The sequence below is a fragment of the Tupaia chinensis genome, unplaced genomic scaffold, assembly GCF_000334495.1.
Source record: "Tupaia chinensis unplaced genomic scaffold, TupChi_1.0 Scaffold000407_1, whole genome shotgun sequence".
NCBI lineage: Eukaryota > Metazoa > Chordata > Mammalia > Scandentia > Tupaiidae > Tupaia > Tupaia belangeri.
The window spans coordinates 345,405-369,948 of NW_006159909.1; the positions used below are offsets into that span (position 1 = coordinate 345,405).

The following is a 24,544-nucleotide window of genomic DNA, read 5'->3' on the forward strand; positions in this document are numbered from 1 at the left end:
GCGTAGTGTTACAGCACGGAGACGACAGTGTCATCCGTTTATTGTGGGCAGCACGGTACAGCACAGAGACGACGCAGTGTCGCATCATCTACTGTGAGCAGCACGGAGACGACACGGTGTCACAGCTCTTCAGGGTCGTCCGGAGACGATGTAGTGTTACAACTCTTCAGGGTCTCCCGGTTCGTCTGGAGACGATGCAGTGTCAGCTCTTCAGGATCTTCAGGGTCGTCTGGAGACTGTGCGGTGTTTCAACTCTTCGGGCTCTTCAGTTGTTGTCTTCCTGGTCGTCGTCTGGCTACTGTGGGCCAGGCATCGTGGTTATATACACTCTGGTGGGTTGTAAACGGTGGGTCGTGATTGGTTGTAAACAGTGGACTGTGATTGGTTGTTAACGGTGGGTTATGATTGGTTGCTTTTGGACCAATCATGAGGTGCCGGATATGCAAATTTGAGGGATTCTAGTGGCCAATCAGAGCAAGGTTTCGAAGGTCAGGTTTTTGGAAGGGAACCAATCATGGTAATTGTTTGCTCTCTCAGACTCGCTGGTGTGCAGCTTCCCACAGTTTCCGACCTGCACATTTATTCCTTAGCATCTTCTGCTGTGGAAAAGCGTTGCCGAAGAACAGCACTGTAAGTGTCAGCACTAAATTCGTGCAAACTCAGAATCCCAAATCAGAATTTTAGTGTTATTTTAACATTAAAGCTTTCAATTAGTCATAGTATATCTGTATTTCACATGAATTGAAAAGCAGATGTCATGTCAATATCAGGAATTAATATTATTTAGTGCTAGTTTAAGGAGACAAGATTGAAAGAATTGTTTTCCCCCTAATGGGGGAAGAGGGGATGAATCAGAGAAGCTGCTTTCAAGAATGAATGAAAGATTAAGGATACAATGCATATCATAGAGACAGCTCCAATAATCAATAAGAAAAAAATAGACATTCTACAAGAAATAAGCAGATGCAAATAGGCAATTCCTGGAAGAGGAGCTCTAAGTAGCCCATAAAGCTATGAAAATGATGTTCAAGCTCTCTTGGAGCCAGGCAAACAGAAATGAAAGGCCACCAGGACGAACAACAAATGATAATATTCTATCTCGGTAAGGATAAGGGAAATCGGGCACTCTTATACATGCTAGAACGTCAGTTGCTAGAGCCTTTTTGGAAGGTGACCTGGCAACATCTAGTAAATTATACAATATGTATTCCACATACTATGCTTGTGGGGGCATGCTATCTTTGAAAGAATACCTAAGAAATTGGCAGCAGTGGTCGGTCATCTCTGGGAATGACAACCAGACACAGAAAAACAGAGATAGATGATCAATTTGAATATCGTGAATAACCTGTTGAAATTTATGTGGTATTTATGTATACTTTTTAGTCAAGAAGACAAAATAATTTTGTAATGTTTTTGACTTGAGACTTTTCTTTTTTTTAAAATATAGGCATCAATGGCTATACATTTTCCTCTAAGAACTACTTTTGCTGCATCTTATAAGTCTGGATATGTTGTGTCCTCATTTTAATTCACCTCAAAATATTTTCTCTAATTTTCCCTGTGATTTCATCTTTAATCCATTGGTTATTTAGGATGGTATTCATTTCCCAATATTTGTGGATTTCTCAAATTTTCTTCTATTATTGATTTCTAATTTCATTCCATTGTGGTCAGAGAACATACTTTGTGTGGCTTCAATGTTTTAAATTTATCGAGACTGGTGTCATGGTCCAACACATGGTCTATTCTGAGGAAAGTTCCTTGTGCTATTGAGGAGAATGAGTATCCTATTTTGAGCAGAGCTTTGAAAGAACTCCATTCCTGATCTAACTAACCAATAACTGTGAGACTGCTAACTTTCTCCAGGATTATATTTTGTTAGTTTTCAAGGTCACCATGAACCTGGGGATAAGAGGCTGGAAATAGGGCAAGTTAATAGTTCACAAAGCTCACTCTTCTCACCGAGTGTCAGCCACTTACCTTGAAAAATGCTCTTCTAATTATTGCAAATCTTTGGTTAATTTCCAGACTGTAGGAAAGTTGATTTTGACTTTGTTTCAAAACCAGTTTTCTCAATCTTTTTGAGGAGAAGTACGCTTTTAAAGATTCTTATTCCATCATTTTCAATATTACTCTGTATTATTTTTCAATATGTAAAATTAGGTTCAAAAATCAAAACAAGGGACTAGCAGATGGCATAATGGTTACATCACTGAACTCTCATGTAGTTGACCGTAGTTCAAGTCCCAGAAGCAGTGGCTTAAAACTCACACGGGTCATGTGTGCATGTGTGCACAAAATTCCAGGAAGAGAAGGGACTGAAGCTTGGCCAGATTCCCCTGGGGGTGATTTCTCCCTTCTTGTCTCTCTGTCTCTCTCTGTCTCTTCAGCAAGTGTACAATAGCAAAAAATCTCTCTCAAAAAAAATATAAAAAAAGTATAGATTGAGAAGCCTAGCTCCCATTCCTATTTCACTGAGCTTCTTTATACACAGGTAGCCATTTTATTAGTTTCTTAGGCCTCCTTACAAAATTTTTTTATTCAAATTAAAGCTAAATATAGATATATATCTGTATGCATTATCCTTCCACAAAAATCATATACACTGTTCTGAACTTTATTCTGTACAGTAGAGAGTCCTTTTCTTTTCTTCCTTCTCCATTTCTTTTCCTTGCCCTTGTCTGGGTAGTTACTCGGTATAGGAGTACTACAATTAGTTTAACTAATCCCACTCTAATGGAGCATTTGCATTGCCATGAATTATTTGATTTTCCAAAAATGTTGCTACTAATCACCTTATACATAAATAATCTCATATATATATATATGCTAAAATACCTGTAGAATAAATTGCCAACAGTGAGACTTCTGCTTCAAAGGGTAAATGCATTGTAATTTTGATGATACTGCTAAGTTCTCCACAAAGTCTGTTTCTCCACAGTCTCATCAACAGTGTGTCTTGTACAGCTTTTAGGATTTGAGAAATAAAGGCAAAGTTTTGTTTTGGTTTGGTTTGGTTTTTTCCTTGGAGAGATTTTTACTCTAGGGTGTATGTGCTTGCCAGAGAGACAGAGAGAGACAGAAAGCAAGAAATCACCCCACTCCCGGGGGTGTGTGACCATGTTTCAATCCCTTTCCCTTCATTCTCCTCTCAGGATTTGAGGCAGACACACACAGATGCCCAGCGTGAGTTTCAAGTTGCCAGGTCCAGGATTCAAACCACAGTTGGCTATGTGGGAGTCCAGTGCCTTAATCACTATGTCACCTGCTAGCCTCAAGGTATAGTTTTAATTTGCATTTGTAATATTAATAGGCACATTGGGAGACTGGCAGGTGGTATGGTGGTTAAGTGCACTAGACTCCCACATGGCTGACCATGGTTCGAGTCCTGGGCCTGGCAGCTTCCTTTCTCACTTTCCCTCTCTGTCTCTCACTTTGTCCCTCTCTGTCCAAATTAAAAATAAAATAAATAAAGTTAAATAAAATAATTCCTAGAAAAAAAGGCACATTGATTTTTTTTTTTACAACTGTTTATTCATATGTGCTTTTCCGGGCCATTCGTATTTACTTTCCTGAGAACTGTCTACCTATATCTTTTGCCAGTTGGACTATCGGTTTTATTTTCTTATTAATTTCTATGGTCTCTTTACATAGTAGGGAGATTGGCTCCGTGTGGTTTCTATCAATATTACGATTTTAAAATGCTACCCCTCTTCCAGTTTTTCTTTATTTTTTGTACTGTAATTTTTTTTTGTCTTGGAGAATTTTTTTTATGCTTATGTAGTTGAATTTATCAATATTTTCTTTTACAGATTCTGGATTTTAGTTATAATTAGAAAAACCTTTTCTATTTCAGGATAATTAAGGAGCTTACTCATGTTTTCTTCTATTACTTTTATGGATTAAAAACACTTGTAAGATTTAAACTTTGGTTTGTTTACATTTTAGCCTGACGTAAAGTATGAAGTATGTATCTAACTTTGTTCTTTTCCAAAGGCTATTTATTGTCCCAGTACCATTTACTGCAAAGTCCATCTTTCCCGCAATGCCTTGCGATGTTTTCTTTATCATATACTAAACTCTCGTGTGAATTCGTTTCTAATTTTAGACTTCCTGTTTTGTTCTCTAGGTTCGTCTGTCAGTTCATGCCAGTACCATATTGTTTTAATTATCAAGGCTTTGAATTATATTAAAATAGCCAGTAGGAATACTATGCTCTTGTTTTCCTTTTTCGTAGATTTTCTGGCTCTCCTATTTTTTCATATGAGCTTTCATTTCTTTATTGTTATTATTATTATGTTTTATGTCTTAATTAAAAAGGAGAGGACAACCACAGGAAAGAGAGAGAGATTTTTGACAGAGTCTTGCCGTGTCACAAGCCTTCTTGCCCAGGCATCCCAGTTAGCTAGAAGCACAGGTGCGTGCCGGAGAGCCCAACTTATTTAGATTAAGCTGGGGACCGGACCAGGGACTCCTACACGGTTTCAGCCACCACACAGTAGTGCCTCCCACTTGCACCACAACGGCTGACTCATGAACTTTTAGAATCAGCATCTCAGGTTAAAAAAAATCTTGGCAGTATTTTTTATTAAATTTGTATTTATTTATAAGTTAATTTTACATAACAATACTCCCATTAGATATGAAAATATAGGGATATATAATTAATCTGAGAAGGATGGTCCAATTATAAGATGGGAGTCTTATATAACAACAGGCTATGTCATTACAACCTGTCCTCAATAGTGTTTTAAAAGTTTCTGCATCTGAGTCATGCTTAGTGCCAGCTATTTTATTACTATTTTAGAGAGGCCTTTTCTTTCTGATAACTATATATCACACTATATACAAATACATTATCTTTTTTTCATTAAGAAGGAAAAAAGACATACGCTTAACCTTTGACCCAGCAGTATCCTATCTAGGTATCTGTCCTATAGAAATAAAAGTACCAACGTGTCGAGGCACGTGTGCAGTTGTAATAGCTGTGTTTACAATGAGAAAGACTAACAAGATCTGTCCGTCCAGAATAGGGAAGCTCTATATGGTAGGTCCATAGTATGGAATGATAGGTACTCAAATAAAAGCTGAAGAGCTCTGCATCTGTTGACCTTAAAAAATCAGTAATAGTATTTATATGAGCGAAGCCAATTTCAGGAAAAATAATATAGTATGACTTGGCTTTAGAAAAAACAAACTAAGATGAAATCCCTACATAGGCACAGGGACTTCAAAAAGTTCATGAAAAAGTGGAATTGAAGTATCAGTTTATTTTGGTGCAAAAATGGAAATCTATGCATAGTTCTTCATAACATGCATTTTCCATGAATCCTTTGAAGATCCTCATATGTATATATCTGTTTGTATGAACATAAAGATGAAGAAGGATTCACGGCAGATCATTGATCCTAGATGATCAATGGGTTGTAATATAGAATGAGGATCGTTTATGCATATGTATACATGGATACATACATCCATCTATATAATTAAAATATGTGACAATTAGCATATAAAACAGGAGCAGGATAAATGAAATAAGAATATTCCAAGGTACTTGCATAGCCCATGAAGTGAGTACAGGTGCCAATAAGCATTAGATTTTGATTAGGATGTATATCACCTATCTTTAACAGTCTTTAAAATAATTATAAAATAATATATAACTTCTGAGCTAATGGGAGAATAGAAAATAAGAAGATTTTCAATCAACCTGAGAGGGGTCAATAAAGAAGAAAAAGAACATGGAACAGGAGTGTCTTAGGTTTTATGTTGTAACAGAAATATCTGAGATAGGGTGAATTTTTTTTTTTTTAAGAGAGATTTTTGCTATAGGGTGTGTGGGCTCATTGGAGAGATAGAGACAGAAAGTGAGAAATCACCCCCTGGGGGGATGGCCACACCACAATTCCTTCTCCTCCATTCTCATCTTGGAATTTTGGACACATATGCATACGTACCCAGCATGAATTTCAAGCCATTGGGCCTGGGACTCAAACTGTGGTCAGTCATGTGGAAGTTCAGTGACATAACCATTATGCCATCTGCTGGTCCTGAGTTAGGGTGAATTTAAGGAAATAGGGTTTTATATTGACTCACAGTTCTAGGGTCTGAAGGCATAGACCTGAAATCAGGCTGGCTTACAACGTGACCAATGGAAACTCTGAGGATGGCCAGGCATGTGCAGGTAGAAAGCTTCTGACAGCTTTTTATAACAACCAGCTTTGGTGAGAACTAATTCTTATTAAGAGAGAGCTCGAACCCATTGAGTATTGTGAGACATCATTAATCTATTCATGAGGCTGTTGTCTCCATAACACAATCACCACAACCTGATCACTTCCCACTAAGCGTCACCAACTTCCAGTATCAAATTCCAAAACATGAAACTTTGGGGGATAAGCCATCATCTAAACCATAACAAAGAGGAAGAAATAGAAAACAGTAATATGATAGCTTAAAAGCAGATATATGTGGGCCTACCCTATAGCCTACTGATTATAGAGTGACCACAATTTGGGTCCTGGCCCCAGCAGCTTGAAAAACATGCTGGGCACATTGCGTCCAAAAAATGAATAGGACTGATAAAGCCCAAGTAAAATTCATGAGAAAAAGGGACAGAAAAAGGCATAAATAATGAATGTTACAATCAAAATGGAATTCTCATCATAGACTGCACAGATTTTTTTTTTTTTTTTTTAGAGAGGCCTTTTCTTTCTGATAACTATATATCACACTATATACAAATACATTATCTTTTTTTCATTAAGAAGGAAAAAAGACATACGCTTAACCTTTGACCCAGCAGTATCCTATCTAGGTATCTGTCCTATAGAAATAAAAGTACCAACGTGTCGAGGCACGTGTGCAGTTGTAATAGCTGTGTTTACAATGAGAAAGACTAACAAGATCTGTCCGTCCAGAATAGGGAAGCTCTATATGGTAGGTCCATAGTATGGAATGATAGGTACTCAAATAAAAGCTGAAGAGCTCTGCATCTGTTGACCTTAAAAAATCAGTAATAGTATTTATATGAGCGAAGCCAATTTCAGGAAAAATAATATAGTATGACTTGGCTTTAGAAAAAACAAACTAAGATGAAATCCCTACATAGGCACAGGGACTTCAAAAAGTTCATGAAAAAGTGGAATTGAAGTATCAGTTTATTTTGGTGCAAAAATGGAAATCTATGCATAGTTCTTCATAACATGCATTTTCCATGAATCCTTTGAAGATCCTCATATGTATATATCTGTTTGTATGAACATAAAGATGAAGAAGGATTCACGGCAGATCATTGATCCTAGATGATCAATGGGTTGTAATATAGAATGAGGATCGTTTATGCATATGTATACATGGATACATACATCCATCTATATAATTAAAATATGTGACAATTAGCATATAAAACAGGAGCAGGATAAATGAAATAAGAATATTCCAAGGTACTTGCATAGCCCATGAAGTGAGTACAGGTGCCAATAAGCATTAGATTTTGATTAGGATGTATATCACCTATCTTTAACAGTCTTTAAAATAATTATAAAATAATATATAACTTCTGAGCTAATGGGAGAATAGAAAATAAGAAGATTTTCAATCAACCTGAGAGGGGTCAATAAAGAAGAAAAAGAACATGGAACAGGAGTGTCTTAGGTTTTATGTTGTAACAGAAATATCTGAGATAGGGTGAATTTTTTTTTTTTTAAGAGAGATTTTTGCTATAGGGTGTGTGGGCTCATTGGAGAGATAGAGACAGAAAGTGAGAAATCACCCCCTGGGGGGATGGCCACACCACAATTCCTTCTCCTCCATTCTCATCTTGGAATTTTGGACACATATGCATACGTACCCAGCATGAATTTCAAGCCATTGGGCCTGGGACTCAAACTGTGGTCAGTCATGTGGAAGTTCAGTGACATAACCATTATGCCATCTGCTGGTCCTGAGTTAGGGTGAATTTAAGGAAATAGGGTTTTATATTGACTCACAGTTCTAGGGTCTGAAGGCATAGACCTGAAATCAGGCTGGCTTACAACGTGACCAATGGAAACTCTGAGGATGGCCAGGCATGTGCAGGTAGAAAGCTTCTGACAGCTTTTTATAACAACCAGCTTTGGTGAGAACTAATTCTTATTAAGAGAGAGCTCGAACCCATTGAGTATTGTGAGACATCATTAATCTATTCATGAGGCTGTTGTCTCCATAACACAATCACCACAACCTGATCACTTCCCACTAAGCGTCACCAACTTCCAGTATCAAATTCCAAAACATGAAACTTTGGGGGATAAGCCATCATCTAAACCATAACAAAGAGGAAGAAATAGAAAACAGTAATATGATAGCTTAAAAGCAGATATATGTGGGCCTACCCTATAGCCTACTGATTATAGAGTGACCACAATTTGGGTCCTGGCCCCAGCAGCTTGAAAAACATGCTGGGCACATTGCGTCCAAAAAATGAATAGGACTGATAAAGCCCAAGTAAAATTCATGAGAAAAAGGGACAGAAAAAGGCATAAATAATGAATGTTACAATCAAAATGGAATTCTCATCATAGACTGCACAGATTTTTTTTTTTTTTTGAGAGGTATTTGCTATAGGGCACATACGCTCGCCAGAAAGACAGAGAGACAGAAAGCAAGAAATCAGCCCCCAGGGGGAATGGCCATGCCGCAGTCCCTTCTCCTCCATTTTCCTCTCAGGATCTTGAGCACACTTGCGCCTGGCGTGAGTTTGAAGCCACCAGATCCGGGACTCGAACCATGGTCGACTACATGGGAGTCCAGCAACATAGCCATTACGCTAACTGCAGGCCCCAGATTGCACAGATATTAAAAAGATGAGAAGAAAATATTGTGAATGACTTTATACCAATAAGTTGAAAAATTAGGAGAAATAGACATATTCCTTTGAAAAGGCAAGTTATTAAAAGTGATACAAGAAGAAATAGAAAACCTGAATATTCATATAACTACAAAGCATATTTAATCCATAATGTAAAATCTGACAAAGAAAACTGCAGGCCCACATAACTTTTCTGACAGAATTCTGCCAAACACCCAGGGAAGAAATAATGCCAATCTTGCAAACTCTTCTAGAATACAAATTAAGGGACATTATTCTCCAAAATATATTGTGAAGGAAACAAAACTCACTATAAAATCTAGCCAGAACATTAGAAAAAAGAAAATTAAAGGCAATCTCATTTATGAGCAAAGATGTAAAAATTTTAAACAAAATATCCTCAAGCCTATTTATAAATGACCAAATTGTGGGACCAGCAGATGGTGTAACAGTTACATCACTGGACTCTCACATAGTCAATCACAGTTCGAGTCTAGGACTGGGTGGTTTAAACTCACACTGGGCACATGTGCATGCATCCCCAAAATCCTAGGAGCAGAATGGAGGAGAAAGGATTATGGTGTGGCCATCCCCTCTGAGGGATGATTTCTCATTTTCTGTCTCTCTGGTGAGTGAGAGAGACATCTCTCTAAAAAGAAGAAGGAATAGAGGTTTATTGGCTCACAGTTTGGGTGACTGTAATGTCCAAAGGCATCGCAAAATGGCAGAAGGTAGAGTTTTGAGCAGAGTGGAACATAGTCTGTATCCATGTGGTTTCTGCCTGCCTCTTTGCTTCTTCTTGTATATACATCAGAACTTGATCAGGGGACCCTGCACCCATAGTGCCCACCCTGGAACAATATGAAGGGATTAAATTTTCACTTAACACTTTTACAATATAACCAAGTCCCAAAACCTGAACTTTGGGGGGAAGTCTAATCACCACCCACTAAGACCAAATTCCAAAGTGGCTTGGAAGACAAACCATTATCTGAACCATAACTGGAACAAAATAAAGCATTATTTTTACCAATTTTATTTACCATTGTGTTAGCCTAGTGTGATAAGACAAGAAAGCATTAAAAAGGAAGAAATAAAATGTTATGATTTAAATATGATATACAATGTACAGAAAATCCGGAATAGTAAAATCTATAAAAAAGTGAGATAAATTTGGAGAATCAATAAATAACTTTGATAAGGTATTAAAAGCAAGGTCAATATACTGGAATTAATTGCATTTCTATATGTCAGGGGAAAAAATCTAAAATTAAATGACACTATTTGCAATTATATAAAAATATAAAACACCTAAGAATAAATTAATAAGATGTATTACAAAGTAACCCTCGAAACAGGGGGAAGATAAAAATGAATGGAGAAATATACCATGTTCATGGATTGAAAGGCTCAGCATGGTAAAGATGTCTGTTGCACCCAAATTATTTTATAGATTCAACGTAGTCTCATTCAAAGTCCCAAGTTTGGATGAAGACTTACAGCCTGCTCAAAAACGCATATGGGAATACAAAAAGGCCCATCCGTTGTGGCACACTGGCAATGCAAATACCCTACAAGGCTGGAAGTCACGTAGCTGACCATAGGTTCAGGTCCTCAAGTTGGACTGAAAACCACTAGGTGCATACCCAGATGGCCAGGATCTTAAGGTGTTGGAGATTGGAGAAAGGAGATAATGGCATGATGAAACCCTGTTGAGATGCACTCTCTCTCATCTGCACTCATGCACTGTTTTTTTTTTTTTTTTTTGGTTGTTTGCTTTTAAAAAGCCTCAGTAAAGTATTTCAAATGAATAAATAAATGATGTTTGGGGACCAGCAGATGGTGTAATGGTTATGTCACTGGACTCTCACATAGTCAACTACAGTTCAAGTCCTGGACTTAGCAGCTTAAAACTCATGCTTTGCGTGTGTTCATGCATGTCCAAGATCCTGACAGGAGGATGGAGGAGGAAGGATTGCGGCATGACCATGCCCCCTGGGGGGTGATTTCTCACCTTCCATCTCTCTGTCTCTCTCTCTGTCTCTCTGGTGAGTGCATATGCCTTATAGCAAAAATCTCTCTCTCTCTCTCTCAAGAAAATGATATCTAAAAAAGAAAAGACCAAGAACTACCATGTCACTCTTGAATGAGGTGAAAAGCAAGAGAGGACTTTTTCCATGAAACATCTAGAATTATTATAAAGCTATAGCTTTTAAGAGAGTGTGCTATATAAGGATACACAAATTAATCAATAGAATATAACCAAAACAGCTCAGAAATAAATCCAGAGGTGTGTGTGTGTGTGTGTGTGTGTGTGTATGTATTAAAGAAATGACAGTCTTTTCTTCTTCTTTTTTTGGAGAGGGTTTTGCTATAGGGCACGTGCACTTGCCAGAAAGATGGAGAGACAGAGAGACAAAAAGTGAGAAATCACCCCCTGAGGGGATGGCCACACTGCAATCCCTTCTCCTCCATTCTCCTCTTGGGATCTTGGGCACACATGCACATGCACCCAGCATGAGTTTAAGCCACCAGGTCCGGGACTCGAACTGTGGTCGACTACATGGGAGTCCAGCAACATAGCCATTACACCAACTGCTGGTCCTGAATGGCAATATTTTCAATAAACGGTGATGGAAAATAAATATTATCTCAAGGAAGTAAAGTATTCAATGTAATTCCACTTACATGAAATGAAAAATATGAGATAATGGGCCGGGCGGTGATGTGGAGGGTAAAATAGCTGGCTGGATATCAAAAGGCTGACTCCGCAGTTCTCGTCCTGGACCCAGTGACTTGAAAATCACTGAGAAAGCATGTGCATGTGTGCCCAAAATCTGAGAGGAGAATGAAGGAGGAGAGATTGAGGCATGATCATCCCCTCTGGAGTGTGATTTCTCACTTTCTCTCTCTCTCTTTGCTGAGTGCACATGTCTTATCACAAGAAAAAGAAAAGAAAAGAAAAATGTGAAATAAATATGAAAAGCAAATGGAAGGAAGGGAGGGAGGACAAAAGGGAAGACAGTCTTACCAGATAATAGAGGTAAAGTTCTTTAAGATCTCATGAAGGGAAAAGCTTTTTTTTTTTTTTTTGAGAGGTTTTCGCTGTAGGGCGCTTGTGCTTGCCAGAAAGACAGAGAGAGACAGAGAGACAGAAAGCGAGAAATCACCTCCCAGGGGGGATGGCCACACCGCAATCCCTTCTCCTGCATTCTCCTCTGAGGATCTTGGGCACGCACGCACACGCGTCCAGCGTGAGTTCAAGCCACCTGGTCAGACACTTGAACTGCGTTGACTACATGGGAGTCCAGCGACATAGCCATTATGCTAACTGCTGGTCCTAAGGGAAAAACTTTTTGAATAGGACATAAGAGGTATCATTCATAGAGAAATGATTGCTAAATTTGACTACAATAAAATTAAGAACTTCTGGGGCTAGCAGGTGGCATGGTGGTTAAGATGCTGGGCTTCCACATGGCTGACCATGGTTTGAGTTCCAGACCTGGCAGTTTGCCTTCTCATTTCCTCTCTCTTCCTCATGAGCACATGTGCCTTGCCCCAAATTATAAAATGATAATAATAATAAATAAAATTAAATAAATAATTCTAAAAAAAAAAAACTAAGAACTTCTGACTATCAAAAGACATTAAGAGAGACTAAGGACCAGCCACAGACAAGAGAAGATATCTGCAATACATAGAACCACAAAAAACTCACATTCATGTAATTTAAAATTTATTTCAAATTAATAAGAAAAGGGCAAGCAGCCAAATAGAAAACCAGGCAAGAGATTTGAAAAAGAACTTTACAAAAGAAATAGACAGGGCCAGCTTCTTGGCCTGGTTGTTAAGGCAACCAGATCCCACACATCTGACCCTGAGGTTCAAGTCCTGGATCCATCAGCTTGAGAAGTATGCCAGGCACATGTGCATGCATGGCCAGAATCCCAAAAGGAGGAAAAGATGGAGAAGAAGGGATTGTAGTGTGACTATTCCCTATGGGGATGTGCTTTCTCCTCTCCCTCTCTATCTCTGTCTCTAGTGAGCACAACCCTCCTCTAGGCAAAAAAAAAAAAAAAAAAATGTTTTTCTAAAAGTAGAGAAAGCCAAATAGTACATAAACAAATAAAAAGATGCTCAACTTGATTATTAATTAGGGAAATGAAAAATAAAACACAATCTGTACCATACACACCCACCAGAATGGCTAAAATTAAACAGTGACAATAACGAGTATTAGCAAGGACACAGAACGATGGCCATTCTAAATGCTAATGATGAAAATGCAAATGGATAGAGCCACTCTGGAAAATTGTTTGGCGTTATCTACTAAACATCCACATAGCCTCCAATCCAAGTTCATTCTTACGTATATAACCAGTAGAAAAGTGTGCACATGAGTGCCAAGAAACATAATGTTGACAGCAGTATCATTTATAAAGGCCAATGGATAAATACTTTTTGGTATGTGTAGACAGTGAATCAGCTGCAACCATACACGGCCATGTGGGCGTATCTCACCGGTAGAATGTGGAATGAAGTAAGCCGGCACTGAAGATTATGCACTTATAATTCCATCTACATGAGGTTCAAAAATAGGAAGAACTAAACTAGAGTTTAGGGGTGCATGCTTACTGGGTAAAGCCATAAAGGAAATCAAGGAAGAGATTAACATTACGATTAAGTTTGCTTACTCAGAGAGGGAGCAGTGGTGAGTAGGAGATATGAGGGAGGCCTCTGGAGTGCTAAGTGATCTGTTTCTTTTCTTGACCTCAATAGGTGGGTGAGGGGTGGAGGTACACTGGTGTTTGCTTTATGATAGTACACTGAAATGTAGGGAGGCTTTTTCTTGTCTCACTTTATATAACTATGTTGTATTTAAATTTTTTTCAAATGTTTGTTATAGATAATATTGCTGCCAATATTTAAAAATAAAATATGCATAAAGACAAGAATTAGAAAACATGGGAAAAATCTCTGGTTTGATGTTTACATAATTAGGAGCAGTTTTTATCTTAGATATCTGTTGTCATTTTAGCTCTTTTTTTTTTTTTCAATAAAGTAACTTCTAAATGAATATTCAGGAACAAATAGTGTTAGGAAAGATAAATTCATCCAGAATGAGCTGGAGCTTGTGAAATGTGCTAAAGAAAATATAAAAGAATTTTTTTAAGGTTTATTCAGAGAAAGGAAAAAAAGTCAAGTCTAGGTCAGGACTTGGAGATCTTGATGTAAGCCGATGATGGGAAGAAAGCAGAACCACTCAACTTTACTTTTGCTCTGTCTTCATCAAGGAGACTAATCTTCAAACTGAAAAGACAGACTAGACATTGCAAAGATGGAATTAAAGTCAGAGATGAATGAAGAAACTATAAAAACTTGCAGTTGTCATCACAGAACAGTCAACATAATTTGTTAGATATCAAACAGCTGGGGCCAGCAGGCGGTATATGGTGGTTACGGTATCGGATGGTTTGAGTCCAGGACCTTGGCGGTTTGCTTTCTCATTCTCTCTCTCTCTGTCTCTCTGGTGAGCAGACATGTCCTTTAGCAAATTATCGATTTTAAAAAATGATAAATACAATTAAATAAATACTTTTTTTTGTTGGAGAGGTTTTTGCTATAGGGCATGTGTGCTTGCCAGAAAGACAGAGAGAGGCAGAGAGACAGAAAGTGGAAAAATCCCCCCCCAAGGGGGATGGCCATGCCGCAATCCTTTCTCCTCCATTCTCCTCTTGGGATCTTGGGCATGCATGCACATGTGCCTGGCGTGAATTTAAGCCACCGGGTCCAGGACTCAAACTGTGGTCGGCTACATGGGAGTCGAGCGACATAGCCATTATGCTAACTGCTGGTCCCCAATAATTTTAAAAAGAGAAAAGAAATGAAACAGTTGGAGACAACAGAGGACAGCAAACAAGTATTATAATCATAGTTTTCATAAACAGAGGCAATCAATGTATCTCCTTTGGCAAAAATCAAAGCAAGGTAGTCAGTCCTCCACATCCTCAGGTTCAACCAACCACAGATTAGAAATATTTTTTAAAATAAAAATAAAAGCAAAACAAAATCACAATAAACAGAGTATAACAGCTACGTATACATTATTTACATTATATTAGGTATTATAAGTAATCTAGAGATGATTTAAAGTATATAAGAGGGCACATGGATTATATGCAATATTATAGCATTTTATATAAGGGATTTACACATACATGGATTTTGGTATCCTGGGGGAGAGGTGGTCCTGGAATCAATCCCTTGAGGATACCAAGAAATGATCATAGAAACAAACTGTGGACATTAGCAAAGAGAAGGGTGTTCACTTGGAGCCTGCAGTGAATCAGCAAGAACAAGTCTCTTCAAATTGGTTTCATTTCACACATTTACAACATCATAGACATGATAGGCATAGTTCACATAGGGGTGCATGTGAAGATTTTTACGAATTTGATAGTTTAGTATATCTAGCTCTAGTATTTTCTAGAAGAATGGGGAGACTATTGCAGGTGGGAAGTACCCTAATCTGAGGTCCTAAAATGTCACTGGGGAGACATGGTATCAGTGAGGATAGGATGGGTGATGTTGTAATAATAATATAATTCTAAGTGTCCTTGACTTAAAGCACCAAGGCTTGCTTCTCACTCCTGCTGTCAGCCCATTGGCGACTGGAGGTCCTAACTCACATCCTCCTTATTTTAGGCTCCAGGTTGAAGAAGCAGCCCCTGTAGGTTAGCTGTGGCAAGAAGAAAGAGTGCATGGTGAGCCACATGTTACCTTTAAAGGCTTCACTCTGGAGTCTCAAAGCAAGTCCTAAGACCAAGCTTAACTTCAAAGGTGGTGGGCAAGTGCAATCCTACCATGCTGGGGAAGGTGAGTTGAGGCTGGAATACATGGTGACCAGCACTACTGATTTCCATTAACATTGTATGCCAGTCATCAGGTGTGGTGATGGGTGCTTACCCAGGCAGCTTTGGGCAGGAAGGAGTTCAGCAGAGATTCAGCACTTCGGCCTTTGACTGGGACCCCAAGAGTAAAGGCAAGTTGAAGTCATGGACCAGACCAGACCATGACTCAGAATGAAGACAGGAGGAAGCAGATACAGGATGAAGATAGTATTTCCTGGTCCTCTCCCCACTCCACACCTATCATTTCCAGGGCCTCTGGTTTTCTTCACATTTGATCCTCCTCTTCCTCAGCCTTCTTGGATTTAAAGCTCTGCAATGATATACACCTGTCTTCATGGAGGAAAGAAGGAATGAAAGAAACTTTGAAAAATTAAAAAGGAAGTTGGAAGGTTGAAGGACTCCTGCTCAGAGAAGTAGGTAGTATCAAGGATTGTGGTCAAAGAAACCCATTCACATGCCATTGTGGCAACTGGTATTTTCCTCAAAGCTACTGATGTCACTATCCGTGTGTAGAAGAGTGTGTGGTAAGTTCAAGCAACTTGCTCTCCGGCTGGTCTGCTAGGAGGTTCTGGCTTTCACAGAGTCCCTCTGGGACAAAGGCTGATGAGGCCAGCTTATAATAATTAGATTTTAGCACAGTGGCTGGAGGTAGGAAGTGCTCCCTGATTATGATGACTAAATAAATAATAACATTTCCTACATATGGCCATTTTGTTTCTCTGCTTCCCCCAAATATCTCCTGCTACAGTGAGGCTGTGATTAACAACAAAGACTACTGGGATTCAAGTCCAGACTCAGGGTCACACTGTGGGACCTTGAGTTAGCCACTTGCCCTTTCTGGCCTCAGTTTTCCCACCTATAAAATAATATTTCAGGAGCCAGCAGGTGGCTTGGTGGTTAAGGATGCTGGACTCCCACATGGCCAACCACGGTTAGAGTTCTAGACTCGGCCCTGCGTTCTCACTTTCCTATTCTCTCTCTCTCTCACTCTGTCCCTCTCTGGTCAAATAAAAATAAATACAGGGGCCAGCAGTTAGCATAATGGCTATGTCACTGGACTCCCATGTAGTCGACCGTGGTTCGCGCCCCGGACCCGGTGGCTTAAAACTCACGCCGGGCTCATGTGCATGCGTGCCCAAGAACCCGAGAGGAGAATGGAGGAGAAGGGATTGCGGCATGGCCATCCCCCCGGGGGGTGATTTCTCGCTTTCTGTCTCTCTGTTTCTCTCTGTCTGTCTGGCGAGCGCACGTACCCTATAGCAAAAACCTCTCAAAATAATACATAAATAAAATAAATAAAGTTAAATAAGATAATTCTTTTAAAAATATAATAATATTTCAGAGATATGTATCAAGATTTAAATTATATTAAATACAAAAGGCTTAGAACCTGGTATGGCGAAAGCAGCTAGTAAACATTGAACGTTATTATTATACTTGTTAAAAGAAAGACTTTAGACAAGTTCAATTTAACAGAGTTTGAGTGAAGAACAGTTTGCAAACTGGACAGCCCTCAGAACCAGAAGAGGTTTAGAGAGCTCCATTTCACATTATGGGTGGCAGTATTTATGAACAGAAAACGGAAATGAGGTGCAGAAACAACTTGATTGGTTACAACTCTGTGGTCGCCCTTATTTGAACATGGTCTGATCAGTTGGCAGCCTGTGAGTGGCTGAAGCTCGGTTGCTGTGATTGGCTGAGCCCCAGCTGTTATAAAACAATACACTCCCAAATTTGGCTTTCAGTTTGTTAAGGTACTAAATGAGGTTGTAGTGCCTTATGTAGGGGACTCAAGGAACAGAAGCATCCTCAGGCAAAATCTGATCTAATTCAACATACCACTGCCTCTGACTTTCAGCAAAGAGTTGTAAGTCACTCAGGATATCTTTGCAGGCAAATGGAAAACTGTGAGACTGGTTAATAGTAAAACCACGTGAATTCAAGGGAGACTGAGCACCTGCGAAGAGGAATTAAGTAATTAGTGTCACCTTTGCAAATAGGTGTCCTTAAATAGTCTATTTAGAACACAATAAAGTGATACTTCTGATCAACAGGAAAGGAATTATTTCATTTGCTCACACTGGGAGAAAAGTTAAAATCTCACTGTAGTATTATATTCCAAAATGAATTTCTAACCAATTAAGGAGTTAAATCAAAACATGAATAGAGGTCTAGAAGAGATGAGTTCAGAATCAATTGTAAGTAGTGCAGGGGTTTTTGTTTTTAAACGTTTTTCATTTCTTTCTTCCATGAATGAGAGAGGCAGAGAGAGAGAGAGACAGAACCTCAAACAGAGTCTTCACATCATAGTCACCTTAGCCTCAACCAGCCCTGGGGGGCCCACATGCGGCTGGCATATTCAGGGAGGTAGCTGGACATGAACTTGGAACCCACTGGGTCAGCCTCATAGCACCTTGCGTTACTGCCGTGCCACCATCTAACCCCAGGGCAGGGATTTTCCATTCTCGTCCGCTCAGTGAACCATGGAGAGTATAGGGTAGGGAATCAGAAGAACGGTGCTCCTTCAGCTGCTCTCAGGCCCTGAGTATGGGGTCGGGTTCCCCATGCACAGGGCTTAACCTCTGTGCTGCGCAGCTGGCCCAGAAAGTCATTTATAGAGGAAATTTTCATTAATAAAAGTATCTGTACCAGGAAGAGAACTCCAAGGCAACTTGTTACCAAGAGACTTTTACCTGCATAACTAGGCAACTTATTCACCATACATTCCTCCCAGCCCCTTCCTGTGTTTTCTTTCATCGCTCCCCAGAAGCCCCAAATAGCCATTCCTTTCTGCAACTCAGGATGACACATAAGCCTCAGTCATCTAACTGTTTTCATGAGTCTCGTATTTCTGTGGGACTTCCGTGTCTATATATGCCGTTAAAATGTTTTTTTCTCCTGTTAACCTGTCTTAGATCAACTTAACTCCTAGACCAGCCAAAGAACCTGGAAGAGTGGAAGAAAGTAATTTTTCCTCCCCTACACCATCTTCTCCTTCCCCAAATTGCAAACTCCATGAGAATAGGAAATATTTTATCTATCTATTCAGAACAGAAGCTGGCTTCTTGTTCACAGAATTAATTAATTAATTAATATTATATTATTTATAATAAATATTTATTATTATTATCCCACATTGGAGAAAGGCTTTCTAGGCTTATTATTAAAGAAAGAAAACACAAAGAAATATATGGATAGGTTTGTGCATGCCAAAATATAACATTTCTGGGCTGTCCCCATGGCCTAGTGGTGAAGGGAACTAGATCCCACATGGCTGACTGCATGGGTTGAATCCCTGCTCCAGTGGCTTAAGAAATATGGGGACCAGCAGTTAGTATAATGGCTATGTCGCTGGACTCCCATGTAGTCGACCGCGGTTCGTGTCCCGGACCTGGTGGCTTAAAACTCACGCCGGGCACGTGTGTGTGCGTGCCCAAGATCCCAAGAGGAGAATGGAGGAGAAGGGATTGCAGCGTGGCCATCCCCCCAGGGGGGTGATTTCTCGCTTTCTGTCTCTCTGTCTCTGTCTGTCTGGCAAGCACACGCACCCTATAGCAAAACCCTCCCCCCCAAAAAAGAAACATGATAGTTCATCTGTGTGTGTGTATGTAAAATCATAATAGGATGAAAGTGAAAAGAGTTTAGGGCATGATCCTATTGAAAGGTGCTTCCCCCTCTTCCTCTTTCTGTTTCTCTGTCTCTCTCTGGCAAGCACACATGCCCTCTGGCAAGTTTAAAAACAATAGAAATACATTCAACGTTTGCACCACAATCACAAGACAACTAAAGTTACAGTAGGAGATCACTAAGTGAACCGATTACGCATCCACACGATGGAACAGCTCCAGCCATTTAAAATGTAAATTGATATGTCACAATGAAGACAGTGATATCCTGCCAAGTGGAAAGAATGGGTTCTAAAATGTTGACCTAATACTCATCTAAAAATATACAGAATGAGGGGGCCAGCAGGTGGCAAGAAAGCAAGCCGCCAGGACTCGAACTATGATCAGCCATGTGGGAGTCCAGAGCCTTAACCACCATGCCACCTGCTGACCCCTAATTTTTTTTTTCTTCTTTTAAAAAAGTTCATTTATTTCTTCCGAGAGAAAGAGAGAGAGACAGCAACGTCAACACGGTGTTTGCACTATGATTCGCCCCGGTCACAGCCAGCTGCCGTCGTGGGCGTATGCACACGAGCTGCCTGGCATGTAGAAGGAGATCTTAGGACGTGAACACAGGGCCTTCCCATGCACCTGCTGCATGGCCGAGCACTGTGTTGGTGTTGTGCCGCTGTGGCTGGCCTGTATTTCAAACTGCATACACATCTCGAAGCGAATTATTGACGGCAAGTCCCCTGGAAGACACTGAGGTACTTCTGCCTTGTCACCGAGTCTGTATTTCCACACATTTTACACCTTTTGCTATATATTGCCAACTTCTATGTCTCAACAAACAAAATGAATAAGGGAATTGAATATTGCTCTTGTTCCCACTCAAGACTGCCCACCCTTTTTGCCTGGCCTCCAGGAGAGTATCTTTGGCCCACAGTCCAGTCAAGCCTGGGAACAGAGCCTCTGAATTACAGGCTGCAGAGCCTAAAATTGCTGGCTTCCCCAGAGTCTGACTGGCATTTGGGGAGCCAGGAAACAAACTACCTCAAGCAACAGGAGCATTTGCATTTACAGGGTTGCTTCCTCCCCAGCCTCCCTTGAGGGGTTGATTTGGGTCAGTGAGCTATATTGCAGCATGACCCTCACCCACTCCACAGAGTACATAGCTCTTCCTGAGCCAGGCTTCTCCCTTTTTCAGAGGGTAGCCCTGGAGCTATGAAGGCTCCATGAATGTCTTATGGCATAGGCTTACACCACATCAAAAGCCTCACAGAGACTGCCCTCCTTTATTGGATTTCTTGTCCCAGTAGCCTTCTGGTGCCTGCATGATCAGGTTGACATTCACTGCCCACTTTTCTGACTCCCTGACCCAGCTGCCAATCATTCCGCAGCCCCTCGGCTAGCTCCATTTACAGTATCTATTCCAGCTTCTACCCCAGCCTTCTCTAGGAACTTTGGTAGTCCCAATACGCAAAACTGACACAAGAGGAGCACCCAGAATATATAAAGAGCTCCTACGAATTGATAAGAAGAGGACATAGTAATTTTAAAGTGGGCGAAGAATATAAAATACAGGCCACAGAAGAGAAAATGCGGTAAATAAACATATGAAAGGATACTTAACTTCATCTGGGAAATAAAATTTTAAACACCACCAAGATATTGTTTCAGACCCATCAGGTTGGTAAAACATTTTTAATCAGACAGTACCAAGTATCAGGGGAGGAATATGGAAAGACAGGAACTTTCATACATAGACTGTGAGAGTATACATTAAACATCTATTTTGGAGAGCAACTTGACATTATTATTGTTCCTAGGCAATAACCCAATTGTATTAGTCAGGATTCTCTAGGGGGACAGGAACAGTAGGATATACATAGATATATAAGAGGGAGTTTATTGGGGAATTGGCTCACTAGATTATGATGACGGAGAAGTCCCTGTTGTGGGACTTCTGTCTGCAGGCTGGAGACCCAGGGATGCGGGTAGCATGGTCTAGTCAAATTCCGAGGTGGGGAAACTGATGATGTAACCCTTAGGCCAAGGTCCTGAGCCAAGAATCCAAGGGGCTACTGGTGTGAATTCTAGCATCTGAAGGCAGCTAGGTCTTGAGTTCTGAAGTCCGAGGCAACCAAAGACGTCTACCCTACTCTGAGAAGAAACCCATGTGTCTTCCATGTGTGTTCTCTCTGGGTCCCTTGTTGATTGGATGATGCCCCTCACATTGAGAGCAGATCTTCCCCACCTAGTCTACACAGACTACCTATTAATCTGCCCTGGAAATACCTCCACAGACACACCCAGAATAATGGTTTACCAGGTTTCCAGGTATTCCTTAGTCCAGTCAAGTCAACACCCAAAACTCACCATCACACCAACTGTGGTGAATTATGAGCACAAATTCTTTGCCATTCATCTCACTGAAGGGAGGGGTCTCTTTGGGCTCCCCTTGAATCTGGTCTGGCCTATAACTTGTTTGAACCACAGAATGCAATGGAAGTACTGTCCCCACTGCCACCTCCCTGCCAGAGCCAAGCCAGCTAGTTCAGACCAGAGAAGGTAGCCTGGGCCAGGCCACACAGACCACAGCTGCTGTTGCAGGAGCGGCCACTTCCTACAACCTAGAGGCCAGCCAAGGTGACTGCATGTGCAACCCCATATGGCTCTCGTGCTATAGTAGCTGAGCCCTACCCCATCCCATCACAGGGATACTCAGCCACCCTCCCAGGGTCTACAACATCCACCATTGGTCTGGCACCCGATACCCCTCCAATTCGTTGTTATTGTCCAAGGCTATCCAGTCTGCAGAGTAGGGGTGCTGGAGGACTGCTTCACCTTCCTGGGCATCTTCTGGGCCATCATCTAGTTCCCCTTTGCTTCATCTGCTCTTTTGCCTTGAAGAGGCGAAAATGCCCCAACTGTAGAGCCACCTTTATCTAAAGGGAATAATACTCCTGGCTTTCCTACACCCAGCTCTCTTTTTCTGATGTAAACATCGTGTACAATAGGTTTATTTGATTCAGCTTCAGGTCTATTCTGTAAAGTGGGGTGGGATAGATCTGGCATGCATGAGCCCAGGTTTCCAAGTGTGGAAAGGCAGCCACGCGACTCCCAAGTTAATGACAACTCAAGAAAGCACTGCTGTTATTTTTTGCAATCTTAAATTTGAGAAAGGTGAGAAATATTGTTTTAAATAAATGAGATTCATACTAAAAAGAAAAAAATGGAGCGAACAGGTGGCATGTTGGTTAAAGACGCTGTACTCCCACACAGTTCAAGTCTTGGACCTAGTGGCTTGCTTTCTCGCTTTCCCTCCTTTCTCTCTCTCTGGTCAAATTTTTAAAAACAACAATAATAAATAGAGTTAAATAAAATAATTCCAAAAAAATTTTTAAAAAAAGAATGCAGCAGAAGTAATGCTATGTAACTTTCAGGTCAAGCCTTAAGCGATCTTCAGCTTTCACCTTTCTGTTTGAAAGGCTCCTCTTGGTAGACCTGCTGTGGGGAAGTCTGACCTAGCCGTGTGAAACCATGAATCTTCCAGCTGGCCCAGCATTCCAGCTGACACCACATGGAACAGAAGAGCCACCCATGGAATCAAGAAAAGCAATAAATTCTTATCATCATGAGCTTTAAGCTTTGTTACGCGGCAATAGGTAACCAAAACACAGCAACTGCACTCCTAGGCATACACTCTAGGAAATTCTTTCACTTGAACACCACAAGACAGGCAGATATACTTTTAATGCACTATCGTCTATAATGACAAAAACATTGGAAACAACCAAGTGCCCATCAATGGCAATATAGGTACATAAATTGTGAAATAGTCATACATTGGAATACTGTTGGGTTGTTGGAAAAGTCATGATGACACATTTTTGCATGGAAAAACAGAAAAATACGTCATGGCTTTTCCAACAACCTAATACGTATCTTAAAATCCACCCAGAGCTACATATGTTACCAAGGCTACATCTCAATAACAAAATATTGCATGGAAAAGGAAAATACATAGCATGACATCTTTTAGGAAAAGGTTACCATCGGGACCAGCAGTTGGCGTAATGAGTATGTCACTGGACTCCCATGTAGTCGACCGCAGTTCGAGTCTGGACTCGGTGCCTTAAACTCACACCGGGCACGTCTTGTGCGTGACGAAGATCCCAAGAGGAGAATGGAGGAGAAGGGATTGCAGCATGGCCACCCCCCCCCAGGGGGAGGGTGATGTCTCACTTTCTGTCTCTGTCTTTCCAGCGAGTACACGTGCCCTATAGCAAAAACCTCTCTAAGAGAAAAAAAAAAAGGAAAAGGTTACCATGTAGAAACATGGCATGCATTGTTCGTGGATGTACATATATATTAAGTACAAAATGGGTAGAATGAGAAACAACTCAAGATACTTTTTCTTTTCTTTTCTCTTTTCTTTTCTTTTTTCTTTTCTTTTCTTTATTACCAAGAGAGAGGGAGACAGAGACAAGCAACTTCAACCAAGTCTCATGTCACGATCCTTCTTCAGCCTGCCCAGCCAGCAGGATCATGGATACATATAGGCCAACCAGGGGACTGAATCCGCAGTCTTCCACATGGACTCAGTATTGCTTTAGCAGTACGTTTTCTGTGCCACTGGGTTGGTTCTAAACAAGACTTTACAAAAAATAAAAATAAAAAAGAAAGAAAATGAACTAACCTTCTAACCTCCCTTAGTTTCACGGAGGTTAGTGCTCTGCCCAAAGCCACACATCTCAAAAGTGGCAGATCCAGGAGCCTCACTTTCATCATCCTTGCTGCAGCTGAACCAGCCCCTTTGGGGCAGAGTGACATAACACTTCCTGTCTGAGCATCTTGACTCTAGGCCCAAATCACCTGCCCTCCTCTGCTACCCAGTCCATCTGTGGGCTCTTACTCAGTTCTTCCCAGAGAGGGCCATGGACAGAACCTCATTGGGGTCACACTAGCACATGGGAATGCCCTTAGCACAGGCCTAGGCATGACACCTCAAACTCATCCCTCTGAGCCTGTTTCCTCATCTGTGAATGGGAACTACACACTCCCACAGAAATCACATAGTATTGGGAACCAGCAGTTAGCGTAATGGCTATGTCGCTGGACTCCCACATAGTCAACTGTGGTTTGCGTCCCAGACCCAGTGGCTTAAA

The 24,544-nt window shown here is 40.6% G+C and overlaps 1 pseudogene; it reads left to right on the forward strand.

Annotated features, from left to right (window-relative positions):
- The window catches only part of LOC114008864 (brain protein I3-like), a 47,342-nt pseudogene extending 25,017 nt beyond the window's left edge, over positions 1–22,325 (forward strand).
- Positions 22,326–24,544: the final 2,219 nt, after the last annotated feature.